We start from the raw sequence: 26,359 nt of genomic DNA, 5'->3' as shown, positions 1-26,359 counted from the left end.
CATTGGCCTTCTTGGCCATGAGGGCACATTGCTGGCTCATGGATAACTTGTCCACCAGGACTCCCAGGTCCTTCTGCACAGCACTGCTTCCCAGCAGGTCAACCCCTAACCTATATTGGTGCATGCGGTTAATCCTTCCTATGTGCAGGACCCTACACTTGCCCTTACTGAATTTCATTTTCTTCTTCTTCGCCCAGTTCTCTAGTCTGTCCAGATCTCGCTGAATGGCAGCGCAGCCTTCTGGTGTGTCGGCCACTCCTCTCAGCTTTGTATTGTCAGCAAACTTGCTGAGGGCACACTCTGTCTCCTCATCTAGGTCACTGATGAGTATGACCAGACCAAGCACTGACCCTTGGAGCACACCACTAGATACAGGCCTCCAGCTAGACTCTGCACCGCTTATCACAACCCTCTGGGCTCTGCCATTCAGTCAGTTCTCAACCCACCTCACTGTCCACTCATCCAACCCACACTTCCTGAGCTTGCTTGTGAGGATGTTATGAGGGACGGTGTCAAAAGCCTTACTGAAGTCAAGGTAGACAACATCCGCTGCTCTCCCTTCATCCACCCAGCTGGTCATGCCATCATAGAAGGCCATCAGATTGGTCAGGCATGATTTCCCTCTGTTGCATATTTGAAGTTGCGTATTTGGTTAGCAAGCTCTAGTATTACTAAAATTCATGTTTTTACAAGTTTTATTCAGTGACTGAGGTTTTCCCTCTGCTGATGCCTATGAAATTTTGCTATAGAGGTTCTGTAAGTGCTATCCAGTTTCCCATTGCCTTCAGAGATTTACAGGTCACTAAGATTCAATAATGATTTGTTTTACAATTGTCAAATCAAGAAAGAAGAAATCTAAAAAACCTGCTGAACAGAGTGTTGCGATAGTGAGGGTAGTCGTAACCCTCCGTCCCTGCACTGGACAAAGTTTTAAAGTAATAGGTGCCCAGAGTCAGACTGGTTAGGAAAAAGGCTGGAGAAAACAACTACCACCTGATTAGGTATCTGGTGATACCTAGTTCATGTTAGCTTCGTTAAGCAGCTTAGGTATTAGGATAGTCAGTTCCGTGAAAGTATCATGGGATGTATTTGGGGATTTCTTTAAAATTTTCGTACTACTTTCATAGATGCTGCTTTTGAGTTCTCTCTTTAAACAAGGCACTGGCCAACACACACTCAATGGATGGTGGATAAAAAAGTCCTAGAAACTTTTCAGAGTGCCATAAGTAATTGGAATGAGATTTCCCTTAACTAGCTGCAGTCCAGTATTTTCTGTTTAAAGTTGTCTTTAAGTGTAGTGCTGACACCGGTTTTCAGATGAGATTAAAAGAGGGCTTTAATTTGAAATTAAATGTGGCTGTCACTGCCTGTGTTGGCAAAGGATTTCCTTCTTGTTCAGTTTTCTCTGTCTTTTGAAAGCATAAGTCTGAGGAATTTCTTTCCATCACGATTATGTCACAGGTATGCTTGTACTTGTACATAGTTACTTTTTCTGAAGACTGTCCAAGGTCACTATTCTCACAAGGCAAACAAAACCTTACGGTTTCCCTTTCTGTGTTTTGGGAAGGATGAGTGATACTTCACAAGCTGTTATGTTAGGAACATAACAGGAAACAATACTCTGTTAGTGCAGACTTTGCCATATTGAATTAGCTCATTATCTCCTGTGGCGTATCAGTGCACCGCCTTAACAGTGATGGAGCCATATCAAGGTGACTCGCAGCTCCTTTCAGTAATTTATCTAATCAACTGTGCAGTAATTTACTTAAGGTTGAAAAGGCAGAGGAGTTACTTCATGACCTTTATCTGTCAGTTCATACTCCAAAGTGTGATTTTTTTTTTTTTTTTTTTACTACCCATTTTATGTGAGGTTGCAAAATGATAACACTGGGTCCTTCTTAAAATTCATTACTCGCACCTGTCTTTAATGAATTCTAGCAATTATGTATTCTGTGAACTCCCTCTCTGTTGCCTTAAGAAGTCTGCCTTTGTATTGATTTTTAATTCACTGCCCTTTAGCTTTATTGATGAATCTAAATATTTCAAAATACAGAAATGCAGATTGTACCACCCAAGCATATATAAACCTTATGGCAGTGCCTGAGAGCACTCTTGTGTCAAATTTATTCAGACACAATAAACAAGTGTAACTCAGTGGCTAGGCCTGACAATTGCAGTAAAGTCATCTTATGGAAATGCATAGTCCTGAAAAAAAGACCTGTTAACTAATTCTTCTTCTTAGAATTAGCAAAATAATAATTTTCCAGACTTCATTAAGATTCCACATGGCACCAGTTGTACAAGTGCCATTAATCAGTAAGCTAGTGTATCTACCTGGACAAATTTTCGAGGCTCAGCTTATTAAATTAAGGACAGTTCCTGAAGACAATAAAAGGTTGGTGCAATGATGAAACATACGTTCGAAATACAGAGATGAAAGCAGTATTTTGTACTTCATGAAGTATTTTATACTTCATAGCCTATTTCGTAGCTTATACTTACCAAAATCTATAGTCTAGGCACGTTTCAAATTGCATCTGGCAGGTCTTCTAGGAACACACCCATCAGAGAAGTCCAATACCTCCTGCTGCTGGTAGTGCCTCTGCAGCCCTTTCAGCCAAGGGCTCGGTGGCCACAGCTCTTGCACAGAGTGCCGAAGTTCAGTTCTCTTCCAGATCTCAAGGGCTTTGGATGTGCCAGTTTGTGCGCTATCATGCTGTGTTTTATGAGAAAGGGCTGTTAGAAACTTATCTTCAGGGCATCAGGGTGCAAGTTACCTCACTGCAACTTAAAGCCTCTTGTTCCTAATGAAGAATAATGTTTCAGCTGCACTTAACATTTCTCATTGATTGGGTTGTGTACTTTCTACTTAGCATCTAGTCCCATTGTGAGGTGGTTAGGTGTCACAATAGGTAGGTGAGTGAAAAATGGCATGTGGACTCTGCAAGCGAACACATGCCTAAAAACCAGTGTCCCTTATGATTGTGTGTTAGATAACGGGATATGCCCCGTATACACACTTGAGAAAACGTATTTCTCACAGTGTAAAGTCTTAACCCTGTACAAGTACAAAAACCCAGTAATGAGACAACGTAGTCTCATTTTGATACAACGCATAGTCCCTTTAAAGTTATGGGTACCATCCCAGTACACTGTACAGTCTAAGTAAAGAAAAACTGGGCTCCTGGCAACAGTATATAGTCTTGTAACAAGTCATATGCACTCACTGGAGAGGGCAAAGCAACACTGCATAGATTCAGAGATCTTGTGTTCCTTCAGGAGCACAGCTACTACAAGGTATTGTTCAAAGTTCTTCAGAAGCGCAGAGGGGCTTGGTCTGGTGCAGATCTGTCAGGTGACATCCTCTATTGCCTGGCAGACAGAACGCAAGTAAGGTTTCACCTTACAGCATAATAAAAATGATAGCCTAAACAGAAATACAAGTTATGCAGTGAAGAATAATCACTGCTCAAGCTTTTATAAACCAGACAGTTTACTTACTTGGAATACTTTCAGAGTGTTATTGTGCCTCTTTAATCTCTCCTTACTCCTCTGTCCAAAGGGGAGTGGCTGTGGACCTGTGTGTAAATATTGGTGACGGGGCACTCAAAAACAGGTGGTGGAAGAGAGGAGAGTATACATCTTGGTTCTGTATTGCTGAAGAGTCATTTGAGGCTTGGGAAATGCTGTTTTAACTACAGCTCCTAATCTTTTCATTAGCTTCATTCCCTCCAATTAGAATATATTAAGCGAAAATGGGAAACAAAGTTGGTAAGTAAGAGAATGCCTTTGTTACAAAGTGCATCTCTGTCTTCTGCCTGTGCTTCCCACACAATTGTCTCATCAATATGAAAGCTTTGCTTTATAATTTTTGAGACAGTGCAGATAGCTGCCATAACCACAAAGAGCTGTGCATGGACAATCGTGCCACATTTCTATTTCTGAGTTGCTCAGAGGCACCAGGCAGTCTCAGACATTGATGTAGTGCGGTACATCCTTTAACACCTTCATTTTCACTTCAGACACGCACTCACTGTCCCATTATGGCTGGCTCCAGCGGTTTTTGTTATGATCAGCATTAGCACCTCATTTCCTTCTGCCCTCTCAACCTCCCTTCAAAGCTCCATAAAATCCATGTCATCTCTGGTACCTGACAAATATTTCTGGACACCTTGAAACACTGTCTTGTAAGGAGGGAAGCAAGGCTCAGGTGTGGCTGCCTCAGTAAGCCAGCTAAGGGCAGCATTAACTCAATATAAAACCTGTGAAAGTGGTATCCATCTCTCCCTCCCTCCTCTTCTCTGTTTGTCTCCTTCATTCAGTGCTTCCCTTTCTCTTATTGCTGATGGTTTTTCTCCTTGCTTATAGAGCCTAAGATGCAAACTGAGCTCATCCTCTGTGCATTTGCAGAAGCTAAGCAGCTCCTCTCTAGTCTGCTTGGATTTGATTTGTCTCTGACAGTGATGGGGACCGATGTCCTTAGCAGTAGGGAAGCTGTTAGTTGAATGTGCCTATCACTGCTGTCGTGAAGAGGAACTGCTCAGGCTATTTCAAGGTCTGAACATATGTTCCTATTAGATTTTATGCACAGTCTCTTGCAAATGTTTGTGAATTAAAGGATTCCTGCCTGTGTATGTAGGTAGTGGTTAGGATAGTAATGAAAGCAATATTTACAGGTCTGTGGAAGGCAGGAAAACATCTCTTTAACTGAACTTGCACGTACTGGCTTTCTGACTACATCTGCCTCTTAAGAGGTTTCTCTGTTACACAGTCATCAAGTGGCCGAGTCTTTGCTGCAGAACTTTAGAGCACTCTTCCTGCACATCTATCTCAGCTTATTCCCTCCCTGCTGTTCCAAAAACCTCTGTATTATTACTGTAATTACTTATTTTGATGGTGTTAGTGGCTGGAGATCTCTGCAGAGTGTCACATCAGGCTACAAATGTTAGTCAGACGTGGGTTTGTAAAGTAAGTGTGTGTTTCTACCCAAAGAGCCTTGCAAACTGATACATTTTAAGACTCATTTTATAGTATCTTAACCTTTGAAGTTGCTTTGCACTTAGGATGTGCTTTCTTCTGCTTGCTGTAAGACCCATCAGGAGCAGTAAGAACTGTATATTTATGATGGTCTTAGTTTGTCTCTCCATCACTTTACAAGTGTTCAACAGCAACTAAAATTCCCATCAGTTGCTTCATCCTCTTGTACCAGATGCTATCAACAGAGTTAATTTTCTGCTGAGAAGGAAAGTACAGATGGTCTGGAGATGGGACAGGCTTGAAAGCAAAGTTTGGAATGGTCATGGAGCCTGTGCCTTGTTATTTTAATGGTGTAGTTACTACATATGGGAGAGGAGGCAGCAGATGAACAAAGGAAGCAGGAATGCTGACATAAGAATGAAGAAAATGATGTCTAGACTTTTACTTGTAACATTAGCCTTTTGACTTCACTGGCATTCAGGGTAGCGATAGACAGCTCATATACTGCTCAGCACCTGCTCCTGGCTAATTCTGCAGAAACCTCGGCTGTTTTGGACAAAGTGCGCGATTGCATTACTCTTAGGGGGCAAGAAAGACTGCTGAAGACCCAGCCTCTGGTGAGAGAGAATGTTGCTCTTCTTCACTGAAGTCTGACATTAGGGGAAAGGAGGTCTTTCTTACTCCAGCTTCTTGTCATTTAAAAGTACAATAAACTCTTCAAATCCATTTAGCTCTTCAGATGCAAAATGGGTTGTTATCTATTTTGTTGAACAGATTTACATTTTACCTTTCCAGTTGCAGATGAAGAAGTGGAATTCTCTGTATGCATAGTGGTGGGTCTGTGTTAAATCTTTGATTGAATAAGTTGCTATGTAGAGGTACCCTCTGGATTTAGTACTGGGAGAAGCTTGAAGGGGTTCTGTGATTCTAAATTAGATCTGAAAATGTGTAAATGCTGTTTAAAGTAGGATAAGACCAGCTGGCTTTCTTCAATACTCTGGATCACTCAAGGTGAGGAGCCTCCAGCAGCCAACGTAGAATAGTAAATCAAAGTATGTTTGGAGGTTTGAAATTTGCTGTTGTCTGGTGTGAGGTATGTCTGGGAAAGAGTAAAGCATGTCCATGGTCAAGAAGCATGGTTTAGTGGAAGGATAAGTGAGAAATTTTCCACCCTTCACCTATCTTAGTATCTTAGCTATCTTGCATGGGAAAAAATGTGGCTTTCTCCTATGCTATCATTTTAAATTCAGCCTTGTTGACCAATCTCAAGAAAAGGAAAAGTGTGCAACTCCTCCAGAATGTCAGTCACATTTGGACACTTAGTTCCCTTTGTCCACTTTGGAAATCTCAGCCGAATGCAAAGGCATTTTGCCAAGTCTTCTACACTGTGCTTTGAAGGGTGTTTAAACAATTAACATCTCTTTGTGGATTTTGGTTGTGATTTTATTCCTAGGGATTCAGATAATTGTGCATTGTGTGAGCAACATTTGCTGTAAACTGAACTTCAGAATTAGGATAGCTTATAGGGTAGCAGATTAGGTGCACGCCCTTCTATGTATGACCTTTTAAAAAGCAACCATCCATCCAACCTGCCTTCCTAGTGCTGCACATGAATTATGAAAAATATATTTTTTCACTTTTTTAAGGCTGAAAACCCATTTGTCTTCAGTGTCCTTAACCAGACCTACAGAAAGAGATATAACTTAAGCAATTTACTTTTCAGAATGAGGCATTAGCAATTTACTTGATTAACGACATGTATTAGCTTTTCCTCTGAATTTGAAATACCACAAAAATAATTTGACCTCTTTTTTCTAACTAGCTCTGTAGTGATGAAGCCAAGCCAGAAAAATGTGTGGTGTTCCTGGGAGTGCCAAGGGTTCCAAGGAAGCTTCCTGTTTCAGCTCAAGATAGCTGAAGAGTCCCGTTGAGCCAGGCATATTTCTGCTCAGTAGTTGCCTTTCATATTATGTTTTAAGATCGTAATTGTCTTAGCCATTTAAAAAACAAAGTTTAGATGTTGTTTGAATTTGTCTTCATTAATTAGATCTGTGACAAAGTAGTGCCCGAAAGAGTGTTATTGTTTCCGTTAGTAACCTCATGTTTCAGCAAGCTGTTTTGTGCCAGAAACTTCATACTCTAATTGAATAGAAACAGAGCAAAAGCATTATTCTAAATTAATTAGCAGGAAACTAAAAATAAATACAAATAAAAAATACTCCAGAGTGTTGCAGCAGAGTGAGGTTTTGCTCTGTAGAGGTTTTCAAGGACTCCTGATTAACAGTTTGGACCAGCAGTTCAGACCAGCAGTTTGGCTGGTGGGCTGATATGCAATACAGGACTGATAGTATCATGCTGTGTACTTCTGCTGTTTTCTTCAGTTAAGGAACATGCAGGTCCTGAATTGAAAGAGGCTGCTCTAAAGGAAAATAGCTTGACTTTATGGAAGCAGAGATCATGAAGATCGTGCTGTTTCTGTTTTTCAGAGGGAACTTTGTTAGAGCAATTGTATGTCTGAGGCAGAGAGGAAGTGCTTCTGGCCAAGGAAATAAGAGTGTCCAGATCTTTCTGCTTTTTCTTCCTCAAATTCTGACTTACTTGCCTCTATCTGCTCTAGGCCTACCTCTGATTGTTTCTAACATGCATGTTTTCCCCTACGTATTTGTTTATTTCAGCATATGGGCTCTAACTTAAGTAATTCAATTAATGGGGTTATAGTTCATAGTCATTATCCTATCCTTAATTGGGGCAGGTCAGGAATTAAGATACTAGAACACCAGGTTTAGAACTTTATTTGGTTTAGTTGTCTTTGAAGTGCTAGAGTACCTTCCAGCTTGGAAGTCACATGGGCCTTGTGCTCTGCCTAGTTTTTCCATATCAATAAACCCCAAATTGCTATGCAAGCCCTGTAAAAGTAGTAGTCAATAAGGGAGGAGTTTTAATATCAGGTAACTATGTATCCCCCCGAAACCTCAACTATGGCTGAGGTTTATAGGGTTGGATTTTTTGTGTCATTCATTTTAATGACAAAATGTCCTTTCAGGAAAGTAAGAAGTAAGTGCCTCCACTTGGAAAATCAATAGCAAATCTCAAATCCCATCAGCAAGCACACAAGAGGCTGCTGTTGCTGAAATCCCTTTTATTTTCACCTTTAATAAGGTAGAAAGTCATTCAATTGATATATTGTGCCCTGGCCTTTTCCCAGTAATTGACCTAGACTGCTGGTCTGTGCCTTAATAAATCTGTTGTTTGAAGGGAGGAACGGAAGAGGAGAGGACCAGTGAGTTTCGTCTAGACTTGTCTTATAGCTCTAGGTTTCCTCATTAGTAATTTCAAGGATCCCTCTTGTCTGAGCAGCTTGCTATCATAGCATAAAACTGACCAATGTACAATGTGATTTGACATCTGGAATATAGTTTTGCTTGTACCAAAATTGCTGTATATGCAGGGCTGCAGTTAAGATCTTCTTGATGATACGGTGAAGATCCTTGTCCTTTCTGATGACAGCTATTTATGGCAAAGCACTGTTGTCTGTCTTCTCTTTAAACTCATTTTATATACAGGGGCAGAAAACGTCACAAGGCTTTTTCCGTGCTTATTTCAGGGTCAAGGACTGTTTACAGGAAAGGTGGGATTTGTCCGGGTTTTTTTCAACCAACTACCTAACTGGATTGGCAGTGGACACACTGCTTTACTGCCTTCCTCCCTAGAGCTCAGGTGTCTCTTTGTGGTTCTAGTTGGGATCTCAAGCTCTCTGGATCAAACCATAATTGATTCAGGTTCCAAATTTGTCCTGGTTAATGTTGTTCATTGAGGGGCACCAAAACACAGGGGAATCTCTCCTGTCCTTCAACAGTAAGTTGAAGTTCTCAGAAACTTGGCCATTAAGTCAACTATAGATGTCTTTCCACAGTAAATGAGCTGCTGTAAAACCAGAGGTTTTGGTGTGAGCTTTTGGATGTTGATTCCATTTGAAAACTGTCACCTGTATTTATATACCAATGCAGAGTCTACAAGAGAATAATTCAAGCACACTAGGTAAATGTTTTCAAAACCATCTTTGTAACTGAACCACTTTAATAATTTATATTCATTTGAATATTATGTACTCTATTTTGAAGATCTTTGATAAAGCATGTTTGTTTGAACACATAAGATAGGAACAACATTCAATCCAGCCTGTTTCAAAATAAGCAATGTCTACATTATAAATTACTAGTCAGTAGCTGCATAGTGCTGAATTGTCAGTGTACTTGGAAGTGTTCATATACACATGTGGAACCATAAAAGTACTTGGAACTGCTAAGAGCTGCCTCAAGATTGGAAGCATGTTAGCGGGGACTTGCACTTCAAGTCTCTCTAAAAGTTAATGAATTATGTATTTTTTTTTTAAACTAAGGCATAAACAGCAATTTCAGAATGTGACGTTGTTATTGTTTCACACCTCCTGCTCTTAAAGCTTTCAGCAGCTGCATCTTTCACATTAGCTCTAGGTGTAAAAACTGTAAATGCTTGAGTACATGTGGCTGGCACACTTGAGGAATTGGGTGCCAGACACCAGCAGATGAGCTGGAGATAAGTCAGAGGTAGCCAGGTTTCCCATTATGTAAATACTTGAGGAAAAACAATAGGATCTTCTGAATCCCATAGTTTTGTTTTGACCGCTGGGTTATGCTTCAATCATTTATTTGGTTCATTTCCTACTCTTTGAATTGGAATGACATGATTTTTTTGTGTGTGAATATTCTCTGTCTCAGAATAAAGGCAATCAGGATGCTTTCATTATTGTCGTAAAACTGTGCATACGTACCAACAATCTCCATGTGTATTTATGTGCCCCCCCAAAAAAATCCCATAAGAATCTTAATAAAACTGCAAAGTGTTTTAAAATTAGGAAACACCAAAATTGGAGTAACCTATGTAGCATTATTTTGACATTTCTGTGGTGACTTATGGTAAAGATTTAGTACTTACATCCTACAATAATGACAACCCTATCATGTATTAGTGAGGAAGATGCTTCATGTTCAGTTTTCTACCAATTTTGTTAATGGAGTAACTGAAATACTAGTAGGTTGGGGTTTTTAATGGAAATAGGAAAAAGACATATATTCTCAAATATGTTACATAGTTATTTACTAATTGGAAGAGTATTTCTGAAATGTTGAGATTCAAATTTTAGATTCCATTCCAGGCTTTAGAGATCCAGGGCTTTTTTTAGCATGTAAAAACATTTCCATATCTCATCTTCATAAACTTGGATGCTTCTCTGCTCTTCATGCTGACCACCACCTTGTGCCAGAGCCTGAGGAGAAACAAGAAACTATTTATGTGCTTTTGATGCTGAGGCTGAGTGAAGAATCTGCATTTGTAGAAAAATCTTGGCTGGCCTCCTGCCGCCCTGGCTGCAGCCAGCTCTGGGTGAATGGAGTCCTCAGCAAAGTCAGCTGCAACAAACTTGAATACCTTTGCTAAGGATGACTCGGCTCCAGTTTTTCTAACAGCTTATGAGTTGTTATTCTTGGAAAGCTATTTCCTTGCCAAGTTGCACTTTCACACTGCAAATCTAGAGCTTCTTAAAGAAAATATTTTTTTCCTTTTGTTTTTAAATGTAAGCAAAACAATGTATTTTTCTCTAACCTACTTCTGAGAAATGTCTGAATTGTTGCAACTGAAATTTTCTAAAACAGCATAGCTAGAGGCATGGTCCTGTATGTTGAAGTCCTTGGGATTTGAGTGTTTCCACCTTTGGTGCAACAAACAGTCCTGTCCTGTCCTGTGCCTTTTAAAACCTTTCAGCGTCAGTTCCTCTGAGCTTGCCGCTGCTGACATTGTCTGTCAGAAGTCAGCTTGACAGGGCAGACATAGTTTAATAAAGCAAATTTTGTTTAAAGTTGTTACTCATGCTACTGTATACCTTTCTAAATATGTAAGGCTAAATATCACATTGGCCTTTTACTGAAAACTATCACTTTGGCCTTTATCAGTTCTCTATTCCTTGAGACATTTATTGTTTGTCTGACAGATCAGAAGTCTTGCAGAGGGCATAAGCAGTCAGTCTGGAATTAAAAAGTAGCTTCCTGTCCAGAGTATGCAATTCACAGTAAAATCAACAGATGTTATTAGATAAAGAAGCTCTAAGTTAAAGAAAGAACAGTGCTAACCATTCAGAAATGATTTTGTGTTTCCATCATACTTACCTGCATTTGTTCTATTTCCTTTTTCAGTCATTGCATTGTGTTTATTTTGTAGACAGTCTTTTCTATGTCTTTCTGCTTGAATTCTTCAGCTTTACATTTACTTGGAGTCTGAAAATTCTTCCAGCTTACAGAGTGACAGTGCTTATTTTTAGCTTAGGATTTCTAGGGTTGGGGTTTTTTTAATCATATCAGTACTGATTCTCATATGTGAGCTACAAAATTTATTTTTTCTTATAAAATACTCTAAGGCTTTCCTTTGAAAGGAACCATTGGACTGTAAATGAGGAGCTGTGCTTGTGGGAGCATTCAGAAGAAGAAAGTTTTAATGATGAGTATACTCTAGGAACACAGACCATTTTCATTCTTGTCTTTCCAACAGAATCCTGTGTATCTCTCTGTGTGGCATTATTACCCGAGAGTAAAGAGTGACATTAAAGTTTTCTTCTGCCCATCTAGATAGTTTTATTTTTAACATTTTGTGAAATGCATCACAAAAGTAAAATAACAATATAGGTGTCATCCTGCCAGTCTTTATCCAGTCAATGAAACAAATTGTAATGTCAATTAATCAGTTTCAATAGAAACTCCATTTACATTCAGTTGAGTAAAATATACTTGTTTATAGTAATTACAGATCTGCCCCCAACTTTCTGTTCAATGATAACTTACATAAGAAAAGGATTTGTATGAACAGCTATAAAGATACTTAATTTGTTCATTAAATGCATTTTGAAATGCGTTGCTCTGAAGTTTCAGTGGAGCACCGTCAAGTAAAATTAAATTTAATTGTGTTCCACAGACAGGAATGGATTCATAGAAGGACAGATTGCCCATAAGTTGTCCCTGCTCTGGTTGCCTTAGTGTTTACTCTGCTACATGTTTTTCTCAGCTCTGCCTTTCTGAGCTTTTCCTAAATGTAAGTCATCAATTCTGTGCAGGACTATTTTTTTCTCTTTTCAGGAGAAGGTTTTGTGCTTGGTCAGCAGGTACAGACACATGCTGAAAAGTGATGCATAAATGTGTGTAGTGATAGCAACAAAAACCTCTGTGCATTAAAATGTGAAGTAGATTCATAAATTAGGAGTAACTTTGTTACGTATAAGAAGCCCAAGTTGGATATTAGAACACATTGGTAGTTATTAGATCATTTTTGATCCAGTGTTCTCTAGTGCTGGTGTGACAATGTGGTAGTTCTTGGTAAAGTGTTACAGTAGTTATTCCTCATCGAATATGGAGTAAAAAGAATTCTTACGTACATCTTCCAAACGTTTCTAAAATTGAAAATTGTCTTAATGATTCAGATTTTTCTGAATCCAATCTGATGAGGTTAATTGGCACCCCTTTAAAATAAGGATTACTCTGTGGTTTTGTTACTTCCTTGTTTAATTTTTCTTTTCTCTACTACCTGATAATACAAGATAGGAGGCTGGATTCTCAGTGTGCCACGGGCATCCAGCCAGTTGGAAAAATGTCTGTTGATCTCTTGCTGAATAATGGCACAAAGACTGATTTGTTGCAAAGAATAAAGTTTCATGTTACAAACTCCTATGAAGGCTGTGTTCCGTACATTACATAAGTCACCTACATATTCAGAGTTGGAGTTTGCCATTCTAGAGTCAATATGATGTGAATATTTTCATAAAAACTAATGGATTTGGGGTGAGAGACAGTGTGGTGGATTAACCTTGTCTAACAGCCAAGCTCCCACCCAGCCACTCAATCACACCTCCTCCTCAGTGGGAGAGGGCAAGAAAAATCAAAAGAATAGGAACAAGAAAGCTTGTGGCTTGTCAGTTACTGTTGTGGGCAAAACGGGCTTGACTTGTGGAAAATTAATTTCTTGCCAATTAAAATAGATTCAGGTACTGAGATACAGAAAGACAAACATTAAAACACCTTTCCTCCCCCCTCTCCCAGGCTCAACTTCACTCCAGACTCCAACCCCTCCCTGCCAAGCAGCACAGGGGGCCGATGGGGAAAGTATGGTCAGTACATCGGAGTTTCTCTCTGCCACTTCTTCCTGCTCACCCTTTTCCTCTGCTGCAGCATGGGCTTTCCACAGGCTGCAGATCCTGTCAGGAAGAAATGCTCCAGCACAGGTCCTCCACAGGCTGCTGGAAATGTCTGCTCTGCTATGGAGCTGCTCCTCCTCCAGCCTTCCTCTGCTGTTTCCCACTCCTTTTGTTCCCCTCTCCTCAGCCCATGTGCTGTTTTCTGCCCTTTCTTAAATGTGTTTTTCCAGAGATGCCCCCACCTTGGCTGATGGGCTCAGCTGTGCCCTGCGGTGGGTCCATTGTGGAGCCGGCTGGAACCAGCTGGAACTGGCTGTGCCCAGCACGGAGCAGCCCTGGCCTCTCCTCACAGTGGGTGCTCTGCACCCCCTCCACCGTCAGCAGCTCACCAGGGACACCCAGTACACATGCATGTGACTTTGTGAAAATGGATCTAAAAGCTTAAATATTCAGGACCTCAGTAATTTATTCTTATAACCGATAGCTGATGTTTTATACCATCTGCATTTATATGATTTCTGAGCATTAGTGATTTAGCAAATAAAATTTTGGAGTGATTTTTATATATGCTAAGTAAATCTCCATACAGTGCCTGCCCACCTGTTGAGTAGGTGGGTTGTGCATGTGTGAGAACCGGGCTGGAGGGAGCAGAAGGCTCTGCCCTGTCTTAAGAGACCTCATCTGAAAACATTCAGAGCTAGATGTGTGCTTTTTGGCTATCCAGTGCGCACATTACATGCACATACTGATTAGCTGCTGCCAAAAAGATTGACTAATGGCTGTTTTTCCTTCCTTTCCTTCAGTGCCACCACAGCTATGACTTTCTCTCCGCAGCTGTGGGTATTTACAAAACTTACAGGAACTTTATTGTCTTAGAAATATCTACACTTGCTGTCTGAATTTGACAGACAGAAAGCTCAGAAAGTCAATGGACTTAGAAATTGCTAGGGAGGAAGAACAAAGAGATACATGGATGAACAGGTAGATAGTGTGGTCACCACATAAGCCTTGTATTCTTAGGAAACCAAGCTGGTTAAACTGTGGTAATTTAATTACAAACTGTTTTGTAAATTAAATGTTTTTCATCTCCTGACCTTAAGGAGTTTCACCTGGCAGTTTTGACATCTAAATGTACGTAACATACATTATGCTGGCCATAGATTATATCGTGCTGTTGTGTCAAGCCTCCTCTTGGGTATCTATCTGTTTACGCTAAAACAATACTTTACATTCATTTTTGCTTTCATATAGAAAATCTTACAACCCAGTTTCTGCTGGTGTATTTTAAACCATAAAGAGCTGCTTTAATGTCTTGAGCTTCTTTCAGATACCCTTTGTCTTTTTTTAGTGCAGATCTTGGTTAGAATATACGAAGTCTTTAGAGACGTCTGCTTTAGTGTTTCCAGTTTATTTACCTTAATGACACTTTCTAGAAGCAATTTACTTGTTTAGATTAACCCTCATGTTTGTTTGATTAATAAAATATCTTTTATTTGCAAATGTATGCATCCAGAGATCAGAAGCCTACTGTTAAACCAAACTAGGGCATTGACAGTTGCATTTGGCTTTGCCATCACCTTTCGAGGTGATGAATAGACAGTGTCTTTGGAAGTGGAAACAGTGGAATTGCCTATTTCAAGTCATTCATTCTTCAAATGGAGAGCTTTAGACTTTAGAAAAGCTGACCAGATTTACAACCAGCCATTCTTTCCCTGCATCGTGTCATCGTAACAAGACATATGATGTCTTTCTGGGGTACTTTTCCTAATGTACAATTCCTACTATCTGTGAAGCTATATAAAGGTCATCTTGTAAGAGCCATGTTTGTAGTTTAGCATCTTGTGCCTGGCTCTGGATCCCCACTGGTGGTTGAAACAGTGCTCTAGACTATATGATAAGAAACTTCTATTCCCAAATCTACGCAACTTCTGTGACAGAGGAGAGGAATGATGGGCCAACGTGTGTCACAACAGTTAGTCAGTGGTAGTAGTTCACTATCTTCCCCAAACCACCCAGTTCCTTCCTGACACACCTGGAGAATTGCATTTTCCTCGACCTGTAGGACCTACAACCTAACATATGCAACCAAATTAAAGCAGAAGAAAATTGTTTCTGTCCTAGAGCATAGTTACCTCAATATTTGTCCCTTCTCTCCTTCACCTGTCAGGATACTTTTTTTCCTGTTTCTCTCACCCTGCCTCTTTGGCAAGAGGTACATCATAATTTCTGAACCACCATAACCTTGTCTGACTGATGAGGACAGAACTGCTTAATATTTTCTCCTCCTTGGGATGCTGCAGCATAACATTTATTGAAAGCATAGCTCACAGGGAAGAAAACCAGCATGCCTTTATGGTGAGAAAAATCTTGCTCTAATGGGGCTGCATCAGCACTTCTAGTGCATTAATATTTTTATTGGACTGTATAGTGACGTACTGGGAAGTAAGTGCATTAGTGTGGATCAGCATTTCTGAGTTATAGTTGTGTTTTATAGAGGTTATCAACAAGACAGTGCATTTGAAAGCTTTGTTGATCTGGATCAGCAATTCAGTGCATTAGTGATTCATGCAAATGCTTAGGCCCTGGGACCCAGGGAGAACAGGGATGTGTTGCTGTGTGTCACTAATCCAAATATTATTATTAGCCTTTGGCTTGAAGCTGGAGTTCAGAATTTGATGGATATTGATCATCAGATGAAAACTTTCTTTTTGTTTAATTTATTTTGTAGTGAAAATAGGGGAATGTACATGGCAGTGAGTGATTATTTTTGCCTTTGAAATTTAATTTATTAAACAGGGAATCTTTTTTGGAGGAAGGTAAAATTCAATTCTAGTAACAGCTATAAAAATCCACTCAGCTTTTAATGACTGTATATGGCACACTATCAAGTGGAAACAGAACCAAACATTCAAGAAGAAATGTTTTCATTACACTGAAACAGCAGTATAGAGCTGATGTAATCTCTGGGCTTCCATGTCTTGTCCCTGTCCGCACTTATGGCTCTTATGGTTCATAGAATCATAGAATGGTTTGGGTTGGAAGGGACCTCAAAGATCATCTAGTTCCAACCCCCCTGCCATGGGCAGGGACACCCTCCACTAGAACACGTTGCCCAAAGCCTCATCCAACCTGGCCTTAAACACTTCCAGGGATGGGGCCTCCACAACCTCTCTGGGCAACCTGTTCCAGTGCCTCATGACTCTCACAGTAAAGAATTTCATATAGTAGTCAGCTAGGACAAAAGTGCTACCAGGTTAGCAGAACATTAATGTGTTCTCTATTACAGGTGCAGAGACCTAGTGGGTGGTGAGTTAATTGCCAGTCATCAGTCAGGTGGGAAAGGGCTGGCTTCTACTGCTCCTTCAGTCAAGCTGATCCTTGACCATTGGTGTAGAATTGCTGTCTCTGATTCTCCATTTTTTTTCCTTAAGGCTTTATAGCTTCTCGTGTCATTGTTTTTCTCGAGTCCCTGACTGGTATTATCTCAACAGTTCCGTTTCTGTCTGCACTTCTGTCTTGCTTGGCTTTAGCTTATGGATTGTCTCACAACTCAATAACCTTTTTTTTTTTTACAATAAAGTTGAGCCAGATTCTTATGGCTGTCCTTCAGCACACCAGGTTTTGTGTCTCAGGCAGCGGAAGCCCAGGGGATGTGGTTGATCTTTGGGGAAGTGCTGAGAATCATATATGATGGTGCTCCTTTCTTCTGGAAAGGGGAGACACAAGTGGGCTAGAACAAATTTTCTCCCTAACTTAATTTTAATGTTTTGGTAGAATAGAGATAAAACTCTTTTCTGAAACCAGAGGTGCGGGTGAACTGACCTATTGGTGTTGTGCCCACCTCTGCAAAACACAGCCTCTGCTCTGCTGCTTGACTGTCTGACTGTCTACTTGCTACTGCTATCATAACATTAGAATTTTAAAAATGCCCTTTTTTCTATTTGTTTTTTTCACGTGATGTGTTTGGCAGTATTTGGGGGCTAAAGTATTCTTTTGTACGCTGAAATGATTTCCTGGTAAGTGTGTCCTTGTTCTCATTCTAAGAGAACTACATCATCAAACCTCTTCTGATGTGCGTGGAAGAGCTGGACTGTCTCCACTATGAGCATACAGGTGGAGATGTAAATGGCATGAGTATCAGTAATGGGAATGAAGGAGTGAAGTTTAGCAGATCATGGGCAGACATGAAAAGGGATGCTTTAAAGTGTGCATAGAGCAGTGAGACTAGAGAGAGCCTTTGAACATCTCAGATAGCAAGGATCCCTTGAAAGTGCACAAAGACTTAGAAAAGGAAAAATACTTAGGGTCCTGTGCTTGCGGGAGAGAGGCTGTCCCGGGTGGAAAGTTTGAGTGAAGGCCTGCAAATACAGAAATCAGAATCAAAACTTACTTGTATCTCCTGGGTTTTGCCTCTCCTATCTACTGTTGTACTTCAAGAATGAAAAAATACAGTGTCTTTTGTGGCTGGCGGTGACCCTGAATACTTAAGCTCTTTAGCATTCTAGTTTATCTTTGCCATCACCCATATTCTCCCAGGTTCATTTTTTATTGAAGCAGGATTTGCATCGTTTAAGCCAGGATTCCCTGAAAAGCTGTTTGTCCTTTCTTTTTGGTCCCTATACTGTGCCAGTGATGTGTGCAGCCTGCTCTTCCACACTGTGGAAATGTCAGCTTTGCAAAGGCAGCTCTCTGGGGTCTCCACAGGTGAGAGCATTCCTGATGCTGCTGAACTTCTTAGGGGAAATGCTGCCAGTCAGTCAGTCACAAGGGAAATGATGACACAGAATAATCTCCTGATAAGAACTCATATCAGGAAAGCTTGGCAGCTCCAGAAAGTGTGTATGACAGAGACACTGAGATCCTGAATGAAAAATAAAAATTGAACTCTTAATTTGTCAAGTCTGGTTTTGGCTGCACTTACCCTGTCTGTTCTAGCTTTGAGCTTATCCTTTGGCTTGGTGTGAACTACTGTGCTGTAGCCAAGAGTCCAAAGCTCAGGTACGTATGTGTAGGCACAGGCACAAATATACACGTGTGCACACACACGCACTAATTAATGCCAGATGATTTTGTATGGGCAAACTAGAGTTAATCATGGTGGATATACATGTTTATAAGACTAAACTTCACTACTTGCATACATAAAGCCAGGCAGTGTGAACAACCTTGCAGGTAGACCAGAAAGGTCACAGTGTTTCAGTCTGTAGGCCGTAAGTATGACTTAGGAGAAAAAAGGGACTGTCAGCCTGCAGAAACTGATATACCTTCTGGACTTGTGTGATTGGTACATCAGATCTGAGTAACTGGTCCTTGCTCTTCCCACACACTTTGTTAATACAGAGAACAAATAAAATACCCCAAAGGAGATGGATAAATTGAATTGTGAAACAGTGATTCTACTTATGCCAATCTGTTGTCTGTTTTTCATGCTGTCAGTATAGTAAATTGAGTTTTATTTACATGCTCAAGAGGACTAAAGGAAAAAGAACCAATAAATATTATGGTAAATAATTTTGTACTCAGATGATCAATTAGGGTTCCCTATATTAAGCCCAAAGACCAGGTATCTGAGGAGTTGCTTTTCTCAGGACATTAAACTGTGTTGCTGGCAGAGAGCAGCAGAGACAAGAAACATTTTAATTGAAATATGTCCATATGATTCTAGCAGGTAAACTATGCACTGTGCAAGGGAGGTAGGCAAAAAAAAAATCCCTCAAGGCCCTCAGAAAATTCCTTTTAAACTTCACATCAAGTGATCTGCATGCTTTTGAGCATTCAAATAACACCCACCAGCCAGCCCTCAAGAAAAAGGACTCTTTCGTGTAGTACTAGCTCTCCATCCAGTGCCCACAACTCTAGCTGCAGCTGCTCTGATGACTCGAAGTAGGAAGATATATTCAGACAAGGGAAAACCACAATATACCTGGGCAAGCATGCATTGGTGGAAAAATTCTTCCTGGTTCCAGCCACAGAGCACCTAAGGCTGTGCAGTAAGGTTCGACTTCACCCATGCTGCAATACAGAACTACAAGATGGAAGTAGTGGAAGTAAACTTGGTCCATTTTTGGGAAAGGCTTTATAGAGGTCAAGGTTGGGAGTGTTCTCCTGGAACCTTTAGGCCAATTTTCTTTTCTTCTTTCTCAGCTGTCTAGGCCGTAAAATTTCTCCTAGAAGTAGCATTAAGATACATATTTTAAAGTCTCCAGATCCAGGCAAGCCTATCACCTCTCCTGGTAATCAGTTTTAATACTTAATTATACTTTCCCTAACAAATTTTGCCTTATTTCAAGGTTAAATCTATCTCACTTTAGCTTCTAGTCATTGGATCTTGCTATGCTATTACCAGCAGGATTAGAAAGGCTATGCTATCTGATCTCTTTTCTATGAAAACAGTGTTTCACGGTGTTCACATCACCTCTAGCTTTACTCTTCAATATTCCTGGGACACTTCTATGATCCTCATTTGCACTTGCTTTTACATGCCCACAGCCACCTTGGTACATATAGACCAGAACTGCACACACCAGTCTAATAATGATCTTTCCAATGCTGCACACACAGAGCCAGAAATTGCTTCCCTGGGTCTTACCCTCTTTAGGGCTGAAGTTGCCCTTTTTGTAAGTTTGCTGTTCTCACAGGTTGTTGTCTAATAATTATCTATTAAAACCACCAAATACTTTGCTTAGTTACTATTTCTGCAGACAGTCTCTCATGATATAGGTATAGTTGTATTTGTTGTTCCCATATGCACAATCTTCCTGGAAGGCGTTCACTTTAGTCATGTTGAATAGTGACCATTTATTTAGGTTAGGGCCAACTCAAGGCTCAGCGGGTCTGGGCAAAATTACTGCCCCAAGAAGAAGGTCTGTGCTGAGCTTGAGAGTGAAGGGAAGCATGGAGAAATAGAGACAGAAAACCTCATTAGGAGTGAGGCTGGGAAGGGCTGTCTGCTTTCCTCTAAACCTGGAGCAGGGCTCCCTAGCAGCTGGCTTAGGTGAGGCTTTAACTGGTTGTTCAGTGTTTCTTCCAGGATGAATGTAGGGAATAAAGTATAGTCAGAATAGAAATACAAAGCAACACATACCGTAAGTCCATAAACATAAAGGAAAAAACTGCACCTGTGTGATGCATGGTAAGGCTATCTACCAGAATACATGTATAACTTATTAAAAATAGGTGAAATATTGGGGAAAATAGTTGGCATGAAAAGTCATGCCCATTTGCAAATCGAATATTTAAAGGTTTAGCAGACAGGAAAACTAGTCACTGCTCAAACTGACTTACTCAAAACTGTAAGCATCATTTATGTAATGATAACACATGGTTGGAATCAGCAATGAAGCAGAGATGTAGTTTGCCAGATTCAATACAAACATTGAGCAAAAAAATTCTGTGCTAAGAATTTTTTGATCTCTTCATTATATGATAGTGGGAGACAATGGTCACAGGTCTGGAGTAAAGCACTGGCTGGCTGAGCTAGTTCATACTCTGATTTTTTAAATAGGGAACAGGAGGCACTATATGGTTATTGCTAAAGCCACACATCCTCACATGTTTACCATGCCATCCAATGTTTGTGGGTTTCTAAAGAATTGTAGGAAACTAGGATAGTGCTTTTGTAAATCTAGTGAGAATGTGTCTTAAATTATTACCCAGGAAGATATGCTTATTTTGCTTTTTTCAAAAGTGGCAATCATTTAAGAAGTTAATAGGTGAACCCCTCCTGTGTCAGAGACACAGGAATTCCAGTTGGTTGTCTTTGCAGTCTTAACTCACCCTCTTTGTGCTTCATGCACTATCATATAGTCTTTAATTAGATGTTCACATACTTTTTTATTCCACAGAGTGCCTTCCTCATACAGGACACACAGGAAAGTTGTACGGTTGTGCAGGGAATGGGTCTGATCTTCATAGTGTCCTTATCTTGTTTGAAAACTATGCAGTGAATATGGCCAGCGATTGCTGGCAGGCAATGGATAAAGCTGTGCAATGCCAAAATACTCTGAGCTGCAGTTTGCACATTCCTAATTATGCAGGTACTTGGTAGGATGTATGTTAGGCCAGATTTGCTTAAATACTGACTGTTCCCAGCTGCAAGCATGACTGCTTGAATCTGTGCTCTGCATGTATGGGGTGCCATAAAAATGGTAAGTACTTTGGAAAAATCACACTCTGGGGATCTCAAGTTTGTTCCTTAAATGTAGAGTTTTTAGCTGCTTTGGCTTTAGTCATGGCTAGCTTTAGTTTCATAGAATCATGGAATAGTTTGGGTTGGAAGGGACCTCAAAGATCATCTAGTTCCAACCCCCCTGCTGCGGGCAGGGACACCCTCCACTAGACCACGTTGCCCAAAGCCTCATCCAACCTGGCCTTAAACACTTCCAGGGAGGGGCCATCCACAACTTCTCTGGGCAACCTGTTCCAGTGCCTCATGACTCTCACAGTAAAGAATTTCTTTCTAACATCTAATCTAAATTGACCCTCCTTCAGCTTGAACCCATTACCCCTTGTCCTGTCACTACACTCCCTGATAAACAGTCCCTCACCATCTTTCCTGTAGGCCCCCTTCAGGTACTGGTAAGCCGCAATTAGATCTCCCCGGAGATCTGCCAAAAAAAGATTGTAATAATGCCAAATGTTGTAGGAATATCGAGGCAAAGTGAGAAATTTTCTGATGCTAGTTAGTGTGACAAAGAAAGGCCTGGAAGTGTGATGCTATTGGTATAGGGTTTATGGGTGCACAGAAATAAGATGTGGTGCAACATATTGAATGTGCAGTTTGAGAAGAAATACCAAGTAACTATAGAGTCACTAAATGAGCCATAATTCCTATGGAAACATGGTTTTTGGCAGTGTGTCCCAATGTATGTGCACTGGAGAGAGACCTGAAGTGCAATGGGCAACCTGTTATTGTCTGACTTTTCAATCCTAGCTTTCGTGTGCTGGAGGGTTTTCTGGTTTGTTTTAATTTAATAAAAATATGTCACTGCACTTCACTGACTATTTGTTTGACAGGAACTAAAGACATCTGAGCCACTAATGCCTAAGGCATGCCAGGTGTGGCTATGTAAGGAGGTCATATTTCTCTGTGAGCCTAATGAGTCATTCAGGGAGATTACTGTACACAGTGTCATTCAACATCACTGCTGATGCCCGATGGAATTAATAATACTATTTATATCAATAAAATTAGCAGCAGATAGGTTCAATGTTATTAATAGTATAATTAGCAACTATGAATTTGTATCGATGTTGTGTAGTACCTTCTACATTAGCACGTCAGAAAAGCTATCACTGTTAGGAAGTAGATGGCAGGTGCTGAGTCAATGAAACACCTGCTGACGGATAATTGTAATTTAAGCAGCCACGTTTAGTTTGGTGAATGTAATCTTTTCTCTGTCTAGGCCTTACCCTAATGTCATGGATAGCAAAAGTAGTACAAGAAAAGACACCATAGAAACATTTAGTCTAGCTCCAGAGATATTGCAGGTCTGCTCAATGCATCTTTCCCACTAATATATGATTTTACCTGTTCTTGAATATTTACAGTAATGGTTCCTAGCCAACTTCCCTGTAGATGCTATTCACTTACCAGTTATTCTTTTCCATAACTTATACTGCCAACTTACCTGCCAATTTATCTACCAACTTCTGAGACAGAGTAATTCCCATCTTTCATTTATACATTTATGTTATTGCCTTGAAGATATTTATAGACTGTGATCGTGTTCCCCGTGAGTCATTTCTTTTCTAAACTATTAGTTCCTCCAGCATTTCTGTATGTGTGACCTGTTTGTCTAATTTTCTGGATCACTGATAGAGAAGGGGAGCTGCCTACAGTACCTAAATAGAGTATGGGTCAAAGGAGAAGAGACTGTATCAGAATTCTTGTAAGTGTGAGAACTTGAACTTCCTATCTCAAACTTTTTTTTATTCCCTGCTGAAACTGATGTATATTTAACTTGATAAGTCTTGGTGCATACTCTTGGTTCTCAATATAGTTAAATATTAGATGAACCTTAGTCATTTCTGTTCATCTGTATTGAAACAGATGTCCACAGCCATACTGAATTCAGTGAAATGGTGTACTAAAAAAAATTAATTAATTAGCTTATCACCTGCTCAGCACTCAAATTCAAGAGTTAACTTTAAACATACACCTGTTGTGCTAAGGCTATTTTTGCATTACAGAAACAATGTAGTGTAGCTAGTAGGTACCTGAACAAGCTTTTATTAGTTAGCTTGAGTGCCTGCTGCAGTGGATCTCAGCACAATTGAATTACTCTAGAGTGAAGGTATACTACACATACATATGTATACACAAACTATACTATAACTTGATGTTAGCACAGAGTGTTTTGCTGAAAATAAATGCTAGTTATCCTATGTAAATAAAATGTACAGAGGGAGAGGGCAAGATATATTTACCTTGTAAAAATCAAATTTTAAGGGCACATACTTTAATGTTTCAGGATATACTAATTTACTCCGGCATCCCTTCATTGTATCTTCACTGTATGCATTCACTATGTTCCAAATAAGATCAAAACAAAGCAAATGTCCATCATCCTTCAGTTACAGAAATATTTAATTTCAAAAGAATAGGACGAATGGTGCATTAAGCATGCCATTCCATCTGAATCTGATGACCTGACCTAGTTTGTTGTTTGCACAAAGTTCTACTTATGGAGCATCCTAAATTACAAATATTCTTTCCTTTGGAAAACTCTTCAGTAGCAGTATCATGTCAAGTATAATAAAATAATATGATAGCTCATATGAGATGATACTGTCTTCCGGGGACTTGTACATCTGCCATAAAATTGATGTATTATACACTGCCTCTTCTTCCTTTAGTTCTAATCTCCTCTTACAATAGCCTGCTGGAAATTCAAGTGGTTGCGTACCAGCCAAATAAGTCACAACCTCTACTTACAGATGGCTCTTTCAACATGGCTGCTTCAGCTCATGCAATGTTATCTTAGAAGATTCTCCAAGTTATATTTCCTTCCTATTTATGGCAGAATATAAAGTAACTTTTCCAGCTGTGGCTGTATAAAACATTTCATGCATGGTAAAAAAGCTGTCTCACTTGTGCAATAATCAGCATTGGGCATTACAGTGTGTCATAATCCTGGCACTTGTGGTGTCCCTCAGGCAGAAACAACCATTGCTGTCAAAACCATTCTGAATCTACAATATGTACATAGAAAACTAAATAGCTGGTAACTGCCCCAATAAATTTTATGGTGATTGTCTTTATGGTTGCAATTTAACATAAAGGCAAGAGCTGAAAATACTGGAATCAACAGTTTTGTCAGTTACTTATTCTAGCACTTGGTAGATGCTCAATATTGTTTCTAGATGAGCTTTTGCTTCAATCTGGGGTCCTGCAGAAGCTGGACCTAGCCTGGATTCTGGCTTGCATATAGACCTCACAATTTCTTAATCACTCGTGGAAGAGAGATAAGAAAAGAGTCCTGTGAGGGCAATGTCAGTGCAGGAATGCTGCTTGTGATTCACTGAGGTTAGCTTTGGGGATTATCAGTAGGGAATAAAGATAAGTACTTAGTGAAACAGCAGTGTAACTAGAGAAACTTTTAATTCATTAATCAATGTACTAGCATTCTCCACTTCCAGACGGGTTAGATACTGAAATACGGAGCCAAGAACATCAATCTGCATCACCAGAACACTTCCATAAATAGAATGTTGGAAAGAACAACAGCTTTAGACTCTTCTGACAGATATAATAGAGTTTACTTTTATATTAATATATTAATAGAGTTTACTTTTAACTGAAGCATTCATCTTCATTTCTTTAGGGGTGAATTGTCACAGCCTAAAAGTATATGTAAGCATGAATGCCATTATTGTCATCAGTGTGTGTAAGTATAATGAGAGGTGCAAAAGGTATGTCAAAAACAAATGCTGTGTACACCCTCCAGATTTTACCTGTTGCATATTAAGTTCTTTTGTCCATTTATGCTATTTGTGTCCTGAGTACAAGTGCAACCTCATAGTGATTCTTAGATAGGTTAGGATCAGTGAGAGAAAACTCCACAGAAAAAATTCTCACACCACCACACAAAATGATAACAAGCTTCCCCTACCCTCAGACCAAGAGTAACATCATAAGGCATAGCCTGCTTCTATGGATGTTATTCATAGAAAAAAATCACAACTCTTCACACTGTGTTATTTTCTGTGTCTGAAAACATATCTATTTTAATTAGATTCTCTCCTCCTCTTTCCATCACAGGAAAACTAGATTTTTGAGAGTCTCTTTACCTACTTATTAAAATACATTAGCAAACTTTAACACTGTTATAAACAAACACATTTAAGTCTGTCTTCTCCTGATAAGGATTAACACATGCTAGACATTCTTTCTCTGTTCATAGCTGCCTGAGAAAATAGTCTTTGTGGCAAACCTGTAAAGTAGTGATTCAGGCTGTAGCGTGCTGTATCTCCCACTGCATTATCTGGGACTCTAGCCCGTAAACCTATTCCTGCTTCTGCAGGACTATAGCAGGGGAGAATAATCTTTAAAGTTTTCATGAACAAGGCATATATATCAGCAACCCAAGCCAACAGAAGAATTATTGAACAAATTAATCCAAGCTGAGCACAATTATCTGGAAGGCAGCACAGATCCAGGGACCTGAAGGTATAATGGAGACTCTGCAGAAACATTAACAGGTGGCTTCCCTCTGAATAAGCTGAAATTGTTGAATGGCCTTCATGTGCAGCACATTGCAATGATTATTGCAGTCAATCATTGACCTTGTCAGTGCTGCAAAGAAATGGTGTTGAGTATGCAGTATAGTAAGGGGTGACAAGGCTTTTAGGGAGTGCCTGGGCATCTCAGGAAACACTTTTTTGTTAAAATGTAACTAAGGGACTTAAGCATTTGAGGTGAACTAAGCCTTTAATGTCGGTCACTCAGTGCAGCATTTCATTTCCATATTGTGGTGCAAGTTTCAGCATCCCTCAGCACCAGCAGAGAGGCATAGCATTGGAGGATTCTAGAGACACTGTTTCTCTACCTCTGTTGAGGTAGAAAACAATGAAGTGAGCTGAGTCATCTTTGTAGCATCAGTGATGTAGCAGATTGGCCACCCCAGGGAGCCAGAGCTCCTCCATCACTGTTGTTATGCTCATACTAGA

At 39.9% G+C, this 26,359-nt stretch overlaps 1 protein-coding gene across 19 annotated transcripts in view; it reads left to right on the top strand.

The window, feature by feature from the left end:
• Nucleotides 1-26,359, top strand: part of TSPAN4 (tetraspanin 4) — a 474,563-nt gene that overhangs the window by 310,388 nt on the left and 137,816 nt on the right. The window lies entirely within an intron of this gene.

Source organism: Grus americana, chromosome 5, assembly GCF_028858705.1.
Source record: "Grus americana isolate bGruAme1 chromosome 5, bGruAme1.mat, whole genome shotgun sequence".
In the NCBI taxonomy this organism is placed as follows: Eukaryota; Metazoa; Chordata; class Aves; order Gruiformes; family Gruidae; genus Grus; species Grus americana.
This window is presented reverse-complemented; position numbering and strand designations above follow the sequence as displayed.